The sequence below is a fragment of the Accipiter gentilis genome, chromosome 3, assembly GCF_929443795.1.
Source record: "Accipiter gentilis chromosome 3, bAccGen1.1, whole genome shotgun sequence".
NCBI lineage: Eukaryota > Metazoa > Chordata > Aves > Accipitriformes > Accipitridae > Astur > Astur gentilis.
Window position 1 is genome coordinate 14,487,896 of NC_064882.1, and position 16,892 is coordinate 14,504,787.

The following is a 16,892-nucleotide window of genomic DNA, read 5'->3' on the forward strand; positions in this document are numbered from 1 at the left end:
TGTATTGCAAAGCAAAAAAACACATTGTAAGCAAGGTCAGTGAACAAAAACAATAAGTACATTAACATCTTCCATGAGATTTAGACTTCACAAAAAGTCCACAATATGCAAAAGACAATTAAGTTCCAGCAATAACATGTAAGACTTTTATTTAGCTGAAATTTTTAGGGAAGGAAATAACTATACAAACAACACAAATATTTACTTCTTAATATCAATTTCTATATCGTGAAATGAAAAGATTCTCAAAACAATCAGACAAAGCTCTTCCAATAAATGCATGTGGCATATGAGGATGTTATTAGTTAATGTATTCATTTGGATGCCCTGGGTAATTTAAAAAGCATTTTACCTACTTCTCTTTATCAGACAACTTACAGGAAAGCTAGGAACAATTTAGTCCTCAATTGCTGAAGTCATTAGCTTGGTTTGCAAACTACGTTTATCTGTTTTTAAAGCAGGTCTCTCTGCAGACATTCTGATGGCATTTTATTGCAGGCATCCCATAGTGAGGATGCAAGGAGAGAGCAAAGCTTACAACTGCTGAAAGACTACAGCAGCTCCAGGAGCTGGGCACGTTGCTGGAGCATGTGAATCATAAACATGATGCATGGAATTATGGGCTGCTGGTTTTGCAGAGCTATTTCATATAAGATCTCATCTAAAGCCTGGGAAGATCCCTAAAGAAAAAACCAAATTATCTTACATAGCAATATTGCCCAACAATGCTGCAGTCATAATATTTCTTGTGGTAATTCTGCTATACTCTTGCAATGGAAGTTGTTTATCCTTCCACCCTGTCAGCAGAAGACCTCTTAAAAGCTAGGTGGATGCTGAGATCCATGAAGGATCTCTATAAGCCAGGCTGGGTCTCTTCCTACTCCCCGGATCCATGCTGTGATGTGCACTCCCAACCATGTATCTCCTACGTAGCTTTAAATTCCTTGCAGTGTGTACTCAAACAAGGAAACCTCAGGGGTCTTATGTTGGAAGTAGTTTCCATGTGAAGCTAAGTGACTTTACTACCAAAGGCAACCCTTACACATACATTTGAATATATGCATTTGTATGTATATTCACAGAACCTTTCTTTTAAATGTTACTGCCTCCCAAGTTCCTTTTCAGAAACTGAAACCCAAGTACATGTCCTGAATCCAGGACATGGGTTCATGCATGAAAACGCAACACTTTTTAAGTCATAGGGAAGCTGCTGGTGCAAAATAACCAACACACAGTAAAGACTTCTACTATAAAGTAAAGCCTCCTGCATCCAGAGGCTGCAGGATTATTGGATAGGATTATATCATTTTTTTCCTTTCCAAGGAAGACAATCATCTTAAATAAGCCGACATGAAATTATAAACAGAAGGAAAATAAAGTCAATGTATATATTGTAAAACAAGCAAGTTTTTAAGTATCACCTTTTTGCATATCACTACTCTCTGAGCCTCAGAGTCCTATCAACTTACTGATAAAAACAAGATTTTTGCCTCAGTTAGCACTGCAAAGAGCTCCCAGAGTGGAATGAATTCTGCTGTGTCAAATTGCAGGTTCTTTATTACTGGTGGTAATGTAGAAGGCACAAAAACCATCTTGATTCCTAGATCCCAAGAGCAGCGGGGAGCACAAGCAACTACAAGAATCATCCTCCAGCTTGTAAACTGCATAAATTTGATAAGGAAGTCATTAACAGTGAATGAAGAGGGCCCTTTACAATGACATTGTTATATAGTCACTTCAGAAGCAGACTTTAAGGTCAAAAAGTACTTCACGTCTTCCTGCAGTAGAGGTAAAAATGCCGTCTTTCAGGAAATCTGGTACAATTTCCTTTACTCTGAAGCTTCAAGTTTTCCCTTTTAGTTTCCAGGAGGTATTTCTTTTTTATGGGGCACTGACACTGTGTGTGTCTCTTGTGTTTCTTGCGCTGCTGTTCCATTCTCCTGCTGTGGTCTGGGCTCTTGTTTTCTAACACATACTTATAGATAATATGTGTGTATATATATATATATAGATGTGATTTACTTAATTTCTTTTCACTCTCATTTTCTTCAGTGTCTTCATACTTTACACCTTACTTTTGTGCTTCCTCTCCTGCCTGATTGTACCTAAGAGTACAATGTGCACTGTCTTTAAAACTCGGGAATTTGAATACATTTCTGAAGTATGAAAAACAGTAGAGAATAGAAAGAATAAGAGAGGATCAAGGTTTATCTCAACAGCGATTATTTGTGCTACAAGGAGCACTGAATGGGCCTGGGAAACTATATAGTCTCCTGTGCCATAGGCAGGTTCGTCAGCAATTCAAAAATCTACTGGAAAAAGCTTAGGTACAGATGGAAAATTTAAAGTTTCAGAACAAGCTGAGAGTTAAACAAATTTGCAACTGCATGCTGGCTTTAAACTCCATAACGCAGGGAATAGCTGAACTCTATTGCTACCTGACTGGTATTTTAGGGAATTAGGGCAGTCTTCCATCTCCTCTGCTGCCTTGAGACAGCTACAGATTCTTTGGTCTTTTAAGGAAGAAAGGATTTTTGTCTTCAGTCGGGAAGGATGTCATTCATTAACCATCCCACTTTGCTCTGTTGTGACAAATCAGTTTATACGGTTTCTAAAAAATTCTGTAACTAACTCAGCAAAGAAACCTCATTACTAGCTAGCTAAATAACAAATGTTCTCATCATAATATTTCTCTCCCAACATAAATGAATTCTAGTGATTAAATGTGAACCCTCTTTTTTTTTTTTTTACACTGAATCACTTAAATCTGATTAACCTCCAAAAGAGGCAAAAAATTATCTAAATATTCCCTTTCCAGTTAGAAGGGAAAATAATGTTAATACGAGTGAGAAGGGCTGATAAAACAACAGCAGAAGGAGGAATGGAAGGTGCAACAAGTTCTTTGGGTTCCTGGAACATGTGATGTAGTCTGAGGGGAAACTGAACCTTAAAGAAGCAGAGCCACAGCAAGGCAGTTCAGGTGCAGCTGAGGAAAGTACATCATGCAAGCAGCATCGGAGATGTAATGATCCATGGGAAGTGGTCCAAGGCTGTTACACATGGCAAGAAGTAAGACAGTTCTGACTACAGAGGCTGGGTGCTGTAGAAACTAGTTCACATCCAGCCTGCCACCATCCCAAAAGAGAGATGAGGTCTCTGAGGTGACATTGTCATCCCTTGCCTGTGCGCCATTCCCAGAACTCCTTTCTCCTCAACTCATCAGAAGATATTGTACATGCCTTGGGCCTCCCAGCCTTAAGAATATTTGTGTGTGTGCCTCAGAGGATCAGGATGGCTGGCCATTTCTGAGCTAGATGACAGCCACTATACAGGTCAGACTTTCCTAAGAGGGCAGCGTGAAGCAAATCCATGCAGCCTGCTAAGAACAGAATGTATTTCAAGGGATTTCTGAGAAAGACATTGTTCCCTGTTATTTATGTTTGATTGTTTTTTCCTTCATTTTTGGGCCATGTATGCAAAATCAGATACACAACTAAAGATACAGACAGTTAATTGGGATTTCCAAAACTGACTAGACATGGCACTCCCATACAGGTGAAAAGAGGCACCTAATTTGCATGTGGTACTATGTTTACTGACAATTTTGATTAAAGACCTTTTAAAAACTGCCTCTTATCAAAACATACTGCTAGAAGTCTGAAAACAAGTCTCCAGCACCAAAGTGCTATCATTTATCAGTAACCTTGTGCTGTGGTGAGCGCGTTAGAAGTGTGGTGAGCACGTTAGAGGTACACTGAGCACTCCCAGGACTGTTTGACCATGCACAATCAACCAGATTAATCTGGTAGCAGAATCGGGGCTTTTGCCACATCATCTGTCTAAAAAGGCAGAAACCACCAAACTAACTGTGATACAGTAAACAGACAAATGTTTCCAAACTCTCCATTGTTTCCTCTATCATAGCAGAATGCCAAACTTAGATCTTCACAAACCTCAATGAACAGGATTAAGCTTATGAACTTCTGTTGATTGGATCACTACTGGGTTCATTAAAAATACATATTCAGTAACATACAAATTTTCACAGTAGGAATCATAGCTGTAGCTGATTCTTCTGGAAATTAAAAATAGGCAGTACTCTGCATCTCACATGCCAGTTAGGACATTGTCCTGGTTTCAGCTGGGATAGAGTTAATTGTCTTCCTAGTAGCTGGTTCGATGCTGTGTTTTGAGTTCAGTATGAGAAGAATGTTGATAACACACCGATGTTTTCAGCTGTTGCTAAGTAGTGTTTAGACTAAAGTCAAGGATTTTTCAGCTTCTCATGCCCAGCCAGCAAGAAAGCTGGAGGGGCACAAGAAGCTGGCACAGGACACAGCCAGGGCAGCTGACCCAAACTGGCCAACGGGGTATTCCATACCATGGGATGTCTTATCTAGTATAGGAACTGGGGAGTGGGGGGGGGAAATCGCCGCTCAGGGACTGGCTGGGTGTCAGTCGGTGGGTGGTGAGCAATTGCCCTGCGCATCACTTGTACATTCCAATCCTTTCATTATTGCTGTTGTCATTTTAATAGTGTTATCATTATCATTATTAGTTTCTTCTTTTCCATTCTATTAAACCGTTCTTATCTCAACCCATAGGTTTTGCTTCTTTTTCCCGATTTTCTCCCCCATCCCACTGGATGGGGGGGAAGTGAGTGAGCGGCTGCGTGGTGCTTAGTTGCTGGCTGGGGTTAAACCACGACAGACGTTCACATCCAATTAGAGTTGTGTTATTTATACAGCTATAATTATCAATTTATCTGTATTTCAGTCTTAAATTCTGAATTAGATTAGCATATCTCAACTCTATGTGTCTTTAAGAGAGTTTTCCATGTAGGAATTCCCAGCTGCACTTCCCCAGGAGGCATATTAATTACATGCATAGGAAAATATTACACAAAATTCAACTTTAGGATCCTAAAATCAATATTCTATTTTGTTTTCTTCCTGGCCCAGTAACTCACCTTAAGATTATGATTAGCCCTTTTGCAGGTGCAGAGTTGGAGGGAAGGAGAGAATCAAGATTGCTCCACTGCTATCTGACCAGCCTGGATAAAAGCTGAGCAGATGGGGCCACCATTGAGTTTCTTTCCCCTCCTGCCAGAAGCTGGTCACCAGTGCAGAGGCTGGAATAAACCCAGTCCTCTGCCCAGTCCCCAGCACAAGCCAGTGGAGATGACTGTCTGCCTGTGATGCTGTGGAACATTGTTGTCCTTCTCTGTCCCATTGAAGCATTCATGGGAACATGCTGGTGGCACCTAAACACTCGGTCTGTCCTTGGCTGATTTCTGCTGTTATTATAAGCAGGCATTACAGCAATGGGCAAGTGAATGATCCTTTGCCTCTACAGGGAAATGTTTCTGATAGTTGTGACAGCTGCACTAAAGTTAGAGCCAGACAGAACATTTTTGGTGAATGCCAATGTACCCAAAAATGTGACTTCAGCTGACTTAAATAATAAGAATAATGATTTTATGTTAACTACATTGGAAGTCTTGGCTCAGATTTTTTTCTCTGTGGTCAGATCCCCAAACGAGTGAAGAGAAGGAGAGGCAGGATTCTGCTGCCACCCCAGCTGCAGGGGTGGGGGCACTGCGCCAGAGTACACAACACACGTTCCCAGTGCCTCCTTGGGGAGTGTGTGTGTGTGTGGGGAATATGCTTAAAGAATGCTCCAACCATTTAGCTTTCTCTACAAATGCTGGAGATTAAATGCTTCAAGCAAGCAAAGTTAAACTTTCTGTTCAATGTGAAAAGCAATAATTATAATTTTTCTTCATTTGGAAAAAAAATGCACTTTGGTTCAGACATCCCCCCCTTTTTTACCTCCTTTTTTCTGTCTTGTAGGAGTAGCAAAGCCAAAAACCAAGAAGCCGTATACTTGCTTTGAAAATACCTTTGACAGGTAATTGGTGTGTAACTGTCAATGCAATGAGTAATAGCAGCACACTGCAGCTTATCAGCATTCAAAAAGGGATTTCTGGAAGTACAACAGACTGTAACCCATCACTGGCACAACGATTCCCATTTAACTTGCTCCTGTACCTCCTTCTGAATTTTTGATATTCTGTAACTGAGGTTGTCATTCTCCAGGATTCCTCAGTCCCAAGAACTCCAAGATAATCCCTTGCTTATTATTTAGTCAGAGCAGTATGTTCTCACTTAAGATTTGAAACAGACTACAGGATAAATGTTTTTACTATTATTACTTCATTTTTAAGCATCTTTGGTTGGTATCAGAGAAGGCCTTTTTGATTAAGAATGCACAAAACTAAAATATTTGCACATCTGAAACACTTTCTTTTGCTGCTATCAGAAAAGAAGAAATTGAAAGGAAGAAAACCACACATTGATTTTCAAAAAAGTCTTTGACCATAGGTCAACTGGACAGTGTATCTGCACCATGTTTACTTTTCACAGAAACCTCTATCTCATTAGTAGCCTTCAAAGATACAAAGAGTGAAGCCTAGCTGTGAGCCCCAGCTGCAAAATCACACCAGTGCTAGTGTCTTCAACTTCAAAGTTTAGTTATTTTCAACAAACTTTTTGGCAAATCCACTAAACTTGCTAGCATGTGTGTGCTGCTGCTTTTCATCTGCCTCCAGAAAACAGGCTCGGTTGGAAGAGGTGCTAAGTAAAAGCTATACAACAAATCAGGATTGAAACAGGGGGGCTTTAGAGAGAATACTTCTTCCCTTATCTTTACAAATTTCAGTATTAGATGAATGCGACTTTCTGTTTCTTTATCTTTGTCACATGGCTGTCTGTATTTAGAATTTATGAAGAGAAGAAAACAAAAATTGCAGAAGACACATGCTCTGACAGACTGGTGAATTTAAACTTAATTCTTTACCTCCAGATTTTTCTCACCCACACTCCACCTTCTATTCCTACTGCTGTCACCATGCATTTGTTTGTCATTCAGAAGTCTAATATGGGACCCATCCAGACGTACTTCTCTTACCCTGTACTTAGATATTATATTTAATCACTTCATTTTCCTCAATGTTATAGACTTTGTGTGTGTGTGCTCTGCTGATGAAAGTCACACATACACCTTTGTAAATCTGCAAAAGCCACAGTCTAATGAAGTATCCAGAAAAAAAAGAGTGTTTTCTGGCAGAGGACTCAAAGGAGGCAAAGCTGTATTTCACTCATCCCTAGGTTATCAAAAAGCCTAAGCAACTTCTATCTGGACCTCAAGCCCAGCAACAAAACTCATAGGTAGAGTGTCTTAAAAACAAGGAGCTAGAGAGTATTTAAAAAAAAAAAGGCTGATAATGTGTATGTATTAGATTGCCTTGTTAGGAAAGATCTATCTGAATGTACTTGATTATTAGAATCAAATTTCTATTTTAAAAGACTAGTAGATTTTTTCCTTCTATCAGATTTTATAAATAGTGTGATTGTTTTATAAGATTGATTGATAAATAGAATTACATTTTTAAGTATAAGTATATAAATAAACCTGAGAAATAAGTCTGGTTGTATGATCAGTTTAAGATTCTATAATTTGTATTCACTGGGCACAGGTGATTAAAATTATACTATACAGAAGATCCATCACACAATAATCATTTGGACATGTTTGCAGAAGAAATTAGTATATCAAAGGCACAGTTAATACTTTCAATGGGATCAGAATCACCCTCTAAGGAATGCAGTTGCAGGAGCATAGTTTGTTTTGTGTAGCTACAGCATAACAAAGACGTTTAATCACCTACCTGGTATTTTCATTTGCACATGGGAATCCACCAGTGGTATTCAACAGGACCCAATCAGTCAAGGAATCCCAACTGCCATGATTTTTCTTTGCAGTTGTGCATTTTTGTTTTATCTTAATGGTTTAAGAATTGAATCATGACTATCTTAGTCATGCAGAGTAATACTTCACTCTTCAAGCAGACCCCTGGATGACAGTAGAACTGCTCTGAAAGCAAGTCATTCTACTATATTTGATGTATGGCATTCCTATCACATCTGGAATTTCAAAGCTGGTGCAATAATTTGGTAAATACTTTAGGAACATAATCCTGTGCAGGCATGAGTTGGCAGAGACCCACTAATTCAGTTGACTTCAACAGAACTATTTCAACTTACATCAGCTGAGAAGCTGATCAAGAGTCTTTATACAAGTGTGTAGAGCAATAGAAGAAAAAGCCTTTCCCAATGTCTTACAGAGAGCATGTGGTTTACATTTAGCCCATCATCCTATCGTATTAGGCATGCAAGCAGACCACTGCACCAGTCCAAGTCCAAAGAAATGTTATGATTTTCCAATAACCAATATCAACCTGTGTCAGATAAAGATAAGCAGTGAAACTCTGAAGCTGACTTTGTAATGTTCTTGTCTTTCAGTAGCACAGTGTTGTCAAAAGCATCCAAAAAATATTGGTTTTTTGCATTCAGAATAAACAGAAAGATTAATGAAAGTGCAAGAGGAGGACAAATGCACAGTATGCGTCCCTCACTTGAGGTTATGTCACAGAAAGATTTGTCTGATAGAAAGGGACAAAGAATTATTTAATATTTATATTTTCTTTAGAAGTCTCTTTTTTTTCTTGAGGTCCATTTTATCTCATTATCAAAAAAAACCTGACCAGAAGTTCGTGGTTCAATACAGATGCTGAGGAACTGTTTTCTTTCACTCCACACACGCACACACATACAGAGATAGCTTACAAAGGCATTTTCAGTGCTCTGATGCATATTGGAATTGTGAAGTAGAAAAGGGTTTTTTTTTCTCAGTTAATAGGACCTTATTTACAAGATCTGCAGCTTTCTCCCACACACTGACACTGTATAGACAATGCCATACACAGTGGTGAACAGTAGTCTGTTGTTTTAGGTTTTGCTTCATTATCATAACAGAGTATTATGCTTTTATATGTCATCTTGCAGGCAATTAATATTTATATCAACCATGCATAATGCTTATTTCTTATTCTTAGCATTAAAATAGGACTTAATTAACTCATTTTTATTGAAATTTGACTTTACTGCACATTAGCCAATGTTATTGCTGTAAACATGTAAATCATTGTGAAAGCATTTATTTTTGTTATGAAGTATATTACTCACTTTATATTCCAGAATGCCTGCTGATTTAGTCTTTGAGCTGAATATGAAAATTTAACTTAATAGTCCCAAATATAGCTTAAGGGATCTGAATCCATAACAAAAACATAACTGGAGAACTGTCAGTTTTCCCATGATCTGCTTTCTTGAGTAACCTGGTGTAAAAAGAAAAGCTGGATCTGGCTTACAGGAAATTTTTCCAAGCAAGGGATTGTAACCAATTAGTACAGCCCATGCCACATGCCTCTGCGCTGCCTTTCTGGCCCAGGGGAGTCCAGACAGGTACAGGAGTGTGTGGAGCTTGGGAACAGTTTCTAATTTATTTAGAGTAAAGGTGGGACAGGAGTTTTGGGGGCCACATTGCCACATAGCAAAATTTTCTGAAAGCCTTTGCAAAACTCTCCTTCCAGAAATTTTACATGCTGTTTTACCTGTATCTGCAAAACCTATTTTTTCCTTCTTTACAAGGGAGAGTGAATCAAACTGACTATGGTGGGAACAGCATATCAGCAACTCCAGCACTGAGCTAAAAATTGGTATAAATTTTCAGTTAGCAAAATCACATACTCACAACTGCCCTTTATAAAGGCCATGTCTATTATCAGTATCAGTTGATGAATTGAACCTCATAACAATGCGTATAGATTGGTTGAAATAAAGTATAGCTTCAATAACAAGGAAAAGAGTAACTTCCTTCCTTATTTTCTAGGAGGTTTTCTTCACATTTCCTACAGGAATTTTTGGTTTGTCTCTCACATACAAAAGTCTGGAATTCATTGGTAAAAGAAACTCTTTTCCCATTAACATTTTATTGAAAATTCACATTTTTAATTTTCTACAGGAAGATCTACCTGTGTGTTCTCAATTTTGCCAGTTAGCTTTTTCTTTTTACTTGGCAGGCAAACTCTCTGCACATTGTTGTTCTACTGGGAATATAGCTTTTCAGTGGGTGTACTTACTTAATTACCTTGACTAAGTTATTCCTTCCATTTCACCAGATGTCTATGCAATTTATTTGTGCTTTAAATTAATAATAAAATGCTTATAATACAACATAAATAGTAATGCCCATAGATTTCCTTCCCTTTGGAAAATAACTAACCTGTTCTAGCTTTCATCTAGCATATCCAAATCACAGACCCCTCTACCTACCCACCAGAAAAGCTGTAGACTAATCCATAGCATTCCTCATGGGTCATCTGTGTCCAAACCTTAGATGTACCTGGGTGCCAAAGCTCAAAATATTACTTCTGTCTCATTTTATAGTCAAAGGAGAATGACAGCCACTTACAGAAGGATGAGGGGTAGGCTGCATCCCCTGCTGGGTTTGACCATATGTCTCCATTAACTACACAGACACTGGGGGCATAGGTTACACAACCACACGCTTGTAAAGGACTTCAGAGATTATTTAGCTCACCTAATTACACTTTTAGCTGAAACATTTTGGAGAAAAAAAAATATCTGTGCATCACCTTGTATAATGTATTTTTTAATTCACAGGGGAAAAAAATTAAGTAGAACTTTTGACTGCTATTCATATCTTGACTTTTTTTTTTTCCAAAGTTTACTTATGTGTAATAGGATAGGTTTGTATGGGTTTTGCTTTTATGTTACAATCATTTCACTTACCAGCTTTTCATATTTTGCAGTGTGCAGGCTGATTGATCAACGCAGCTTCTTGCCCTGATGCACAAACTGTACCCATGTCAGTGCTGATAGGTGTTTATCTAACCTTTTCTAAAAGTCCTCCAGGCATGGACATCCCTTATTGTCACCAGGGACTCTAATCCATTGGTCTGTTCTTCTAAATGTTGAGACTTTTGTTCCAACATCTAACCTGAAGCCTCCTTGTTGAAATTCAAACCAATTAGCTTCTATTTATCTGTCAGTTTATTTATTTGTCACTTGGGGTCTGTCTTAACAGATTTGTTACGCAAATTATCTAAGTACTTCTACTCCTTCTCTTCTCTATTCAAGGGGATGACATTTCCCCTGTCCCCACTTTTTACTAATGTCACAAGCCATTTGACTATCTTTTGGTAGAAAATTATGGAAAATCATTTAAACCCTTAGCTTTTCAGTATCATCTCACAATAAGAACATAAGGAACAATGTACCAGGCAGACCATAGTGGTTGTGTGACTGCAAGTGGCAAACAGCAGCTGCATAGGAAAAAATATGAGGCAAGAGAAATCATACTTCTCTTAATATCATTCCCTCTGCTTCCAGAAAACTAATCAGAAACATGCAGTGTCAAAAACTATATCCCCACCTTTTTGTTTAACGACATTCTCTGGATTATATTTCAAGCCATGATCCTAGGACAATGAGTCTCAGGATTTATATATACAGTGTAAGAAAAACATTTCTTTTCCATCTCATCATATTTGCGCCCCAGTTGGCATGTTATCGAACAAGTAATTTTATATCGACTGGCCTAGTACATTCATAGGTTCCTATATTTCTACCACCCACTCCCTCAATCATCTTTCTGCTTCTCCCCCCAAGGAAGCACGGGGCTGGCAGGTGAGCCAGGGCGCAGGGCTGTACCCCCAGGAGGGGCGAGCAGAGCAGGGCCACAGAGCCCCCCAGGGCGAGGGGAAGCCCCAGTGGGGTCTCTCACAGCCCTGTCTCAAGACATAGCTGTGTTCACAAAGAGAAACACAGCAAGTGCACTTGGCCTATTTATTGGAGTAAGGATTTTACTGAGTCAGTACAGCATTAAAAATCAGCTGCCTTTTTTTTTTTTTTTTTTACAGTATCATAACACTTTTCTGTAAATGTAAACCTTCACCAGTTTCAAGGCGTCTGAAATTATAAAAAGTTGTGATCCTTATTTTTGATTTCTACCTTCTGTTGCAGAAATATGTATAGATTTCATGGAAGTGGCAATGTAATTGCTTAAATAAAATTAACTACTTTTTGAGATTCCCATTGCAGCACAATGATCAAAATAACATGATTGCTTTTAAGAGCTAATAAGAAATAGCTAAATCTTCATCAGTGCCATATATTTTCAGTTAGTTGTTCCTTAGCAACTAAAATAAAATTCCCTGCAGAGAAAGAGAAAAAATTGAAAACTCTATGTCTAGCTGGTATTCGCCCAAGGTGTAAACCATAAATCAAATTTTTCAGGACTTTGACATTTTTATGTATTTATGCTATTTTGAGCCAACAGCTTAACCCAGGCTCAGTTTTGTTTCACAATACATTTTATACAAAATGCAATAGATGCAAACTTGTTTGAAGAGTCAATACTGCCCAGTGTTAGCACAGATAATTGGCATCTCCTCATAATTTACTGGGATAATGTACTGTTAGCTGCTACATTTTCAGTGACCAAATGTAGATATAATTACATATCAATGTTTTAAGATCATCATAATTAGAAAATGATGAAGAATACTCTTATAATTTTGCAAAACGTTGTTTAGTACAGCCGTACTTTGTTAGTATTTTTCAACATTCAAAAATCATACCATATAAATACAGTGCATGATACAACATTACTTTCTTTTCCTTAATCAGCTCCTTCTCTCTCCGTGTGTAGCAGGACAGAGCTCTCAGCAAAATTTTCTGCCCAGTTTCTATTTCAAAAGTCTCTCTCTCTCCACAAAAGATTGAGTTGTTGGATTTAAAAACACAAGAGTGGGGAAAAAGGTGTGATATGTTGCAGCATCATACTGCCTGGTACTTCAAGGTACTCTCACTTGCACCAGGGCTTTATGGATCAGGCAACAAAATCAGAAAGCCATACTCTGCCTTTCTGATGGATCCAGATACATCTGTCCCTCCTCAAGGAGAGACAGAAGGGATAATTCACGGATACATCTCTGTACGTGCTGTGTGCAATATGATTTTCAAAATCTTTCTATAAAATTTGTACAAAATGTCTACAAATTTTGTAGGCATTCTAGAGGACAAATATTTAATCAAAAATTACTATGACTGATAAAGAGTTTCTACCAGCAAGAACTGTTTCAAAAGCAAAAATAGTTTAAATTCCATTTCCATCGAGTTTTTTAGGCTGTTTCACCTTCATTTTTCTTTGAACTTTGCAGACTGAAAATCACATTATATAGCCATTATTCTTTCAAAGTATCACTATGAGTCAGTGTCACTTCCTTCAAAATGAGTACATCTTTAGAGAGAGTTTCTCTTTAATCTTGAAACAGTCATCATATTTGCTCTTCTGTCAACAGTAAAGAAAAACCCACCATTCAACTTTACTGTAAAGGTGTATCGGACCTTCTGTTTGAACACTCTGGACTTGATCACTAATGGAAAATGAGATGGACTGAAATATTCCTTTACTTGTTCCTTTTGTACTACCAAAGCTGCTAGATGAACTGATACTGGTTTTCCCATCATTGTGAAGAGGTTTAAATCTGCTATGCTGTGATTTAATTTTTTGACAGTGTGACTCACTTGAAATGGGATCTCTTCTTGTAGCCAATTTATTAATGTGAAGACATGCTTGGTGCTGAAAAGGCTGCTAACAGCTTGGTTGGTTTTAGGTGCTTCCAGATTAATGTTGTAATTTTCTTTTCACTGTGCATATTTAACTTCCATTAAAATTAATGAAAATTGAAAGGATATACAGTGAGGAAAAAATATAAACATAAAAGCACATATCCAAAACAAGATGAAGCCAGTTAAATGAGAATATTAAGGAATAATTCAGAACATCCCAAGAATTGGCAAGCAACTTCCGTAAAAATTCTGAGGTACTTCTCTGCCTTCCCCAAGTCTGGAACTAATGGATAAGGTCTACAATATGTTGAGATACATCCTCCTCAACTTTGGCACACTGAAGACTTCAATACAGCATTTCACAAAGATCCTGTCCCAGGATCTGAAAGCTGGTTGTCGTCAAAGAAGACAGAAAGCGGACTCCTACTTCAAGCACACTAGGATTGTCTTAGATGAAAAGTTGCTCTTGATCTACTACTCTAAAATCAAAGAGAATGCTACAGTTTCCCTCAGCAAATACTTTTCTATAGTGAGTAGATCTTGATCTATACCTATATTTAGATCTACATGACCTTTTTTTTTAATATAAAGGGTAAAAACAAGCAGTTTATTAAGATGAACTACATGTGAACTGGGGGGCGGGAAGAGGGTAAATCCTGCAACTGCATATAACATACAGCTTTAGAGATTTGTGAGGACATGTGAGATAAGTCCATTAAGGGTCTACATCATGTTCATTAGAAGTCTGAAGCTTGAGGGAGTGAGGGAGGAGAAGGCACAGTATCCGAGTCCAGTGTGAGGCCAGCTGACAAGACCGCAGGTGAATCTATTCCAGCCCAGGTACAGTGAAAGTGCTGCCAGCTTAATTACTTTTGGATCCATCATCTAATCATCTGCACCTGCTGTCTGGCTCATATCCCATGCTAGGGGAAGTTTCAAGACTGCATTCCTCTTCATGTTAGAAATCACACATTCAAATAGAACGGACCCGAACAGCATGCACAGAGAAAAAAGCACAGCACAAAATTCACCCCTGTTGTAATTTCATTTCTTTAATGAAGGGATTTATTTAGCTCACAGGGTAAGGTGCTGATCTACCACACATGCATTTAGCCATCATCAGAAAGATTAGCTGGGTATACTTCATTCTGATGTTCAGTTTTAAAAGACTCTATGTTGACACATAAGAGCAGTTTAAGTAGGTGTGTGGTTTTTTTCCTCGGTGTGTATAAATTAGAGTGTGATAGGTATCAGTTGAACGGATTGTTTCACATACATCTTGCAGATGTGTATTGCAATGAAGACTAGGATTGAATTTGGGTTTGAAAACCCCACCACTTCCTTTCCAAGATATGCTGCTATTGCTACCTCTGCTGGTTCCACATTACTTCTCAAAAATAGGTATTTCAGACTGTTCCATTTCCAGACAATATACAGGCTTGCCACAGATGGATGTAGATATTAGCGGCCCTAACGGACCTTTGATTAAAAGGAAATACCTAAAAATTTTAAACACAATATCTACATGGTGTTACCTCTGGTAGGTCCTTTCCACTTCGCAAGATATTCACTGATTCAGTTAGGAAAGGTAAGACTGACTTCCTAGAACAGGGATGACAATGTCTAGAGGACAAGTCCTGAAACTTTTCCTTGGTCAGAATGGAAAACTGAAATAGCAGCTGTGAAAATATCACTGAGAAAGTATTCATGGTACACAGCACTTACACCAGTAACAGGAGTGATCTTGAAAGGTTGTTCCCCAAACTAGTGTGAGATTTCTTGCTCTGCCCAAGCAGGCAGGGAAGTGATTATTCCAGGTCTCTTCCACTGAAAGGAGGAATTTGTCTTAGGGGTTTTCACATCTTAGTTTTATTCTATGTCTTACAGATTAAGGCAACTCTCTAAGTTCAAATATTACAAGTCAGCCCTTTAAATCTACACGGAAGCAGTTTCTTTTTAAAGAGTGTTATAGCCAGGCAAAGTTTGTAGTAAGCTGTGTATATCTTCAGTAGTCTGGCACTGAGTTTATTCACCCACTGAGCCAATGGAATGTAAATTTAGTGGACTCCTCTATTGTATATTTTACCTAACTATTAAATATTCCCTATGCATTTTTTTCAGCAATATTTTGTATTACATCTACAGTGCAGTTTAAAAATGGTGGAAATAATATAATTTTCTGATTATCTACATTTACATTTTTCAGAATTATACCATAATCAATTTTTCCATTACGTATCTGCCTATGCTTATATCAGGATTCTCTGCCTTACTTACATGGTTTCATAATGCCTCAACAATAATGGATAATAAGGATAATCCAAAAATACATTTGCAGGCCAAATAATTGCACATCTTTTGTTTTGTCTCACGTGTTAATTACTAATGGCCATATGCAATATTACCATTTGGATTATAATAATTACTCTAACTCCTGCAATTACTACTCATTAGGTATTAATGCGGCCATTTCTTTTCATTTGAACCCAAACATCAGGCTTTCATAAAAAGTCTAAGAAATAAAAAACTATCATAACTCTGTTTTACTAGCTTTTTCTCTATCTGACTTGGCAGTAGTTAGACATACACACCTAAAAAATCCTAAAAGATGTTGACTGCTTCTTGAGAAGCAGATGGTTTGTGGCCAGAGCTGCAAGTGAGCTCCTAGTTATCCATTTACTTGTACCTTATCACAGATGGTTTTGGGGGTGAGGCTTTGGGAGCAAAAACTGTGCCAGACAGGAGGGATCAATTTCAGAAACAGTGTGTAAGGTGGCAGTAATTATATCCTATAGCATGCTCCATGATTCTATGTGAGACTGAAGAGCTCTTCTGTCAAATCTCATTTGCCAAAACCCCTTCTACAGATCTCAGGTAATACAGAATCAGGGAGGCTGGCAGCACATCCTATCAGTTTCAACTATGATGGGAAAGAGGGAGAAAAAAACTTTGCAGGAGTCTAATCCTTTGGAGAATAGCAAGTAGGTAGGAGAAGCAGCTTAGACAAACATTTATATACATACATCTTTTAAATAAGTAGGTCATTGAGACTCCGACACAGCTGTTTGTTCCTACTTCAGTTCTGCAAGTGGGCTCCTGAAAAATTCCATACAACAGTCCCACTGACAGCAAGAAGACAAGGAGTAGATATATTTTTATATATATATACACACACTATACTCACTCATTTTTCCCTACACTTACATACCATGAAGCCAAAAAGGAGGTTAAACGAGCACTTCAGCAAATAAATTACATGAGGATTAGCTCTTTGCTAATTTAGACTTGTTCTCTATGTAAAGGTTTTGTCAGCATAACTATTAGGAATGTGAA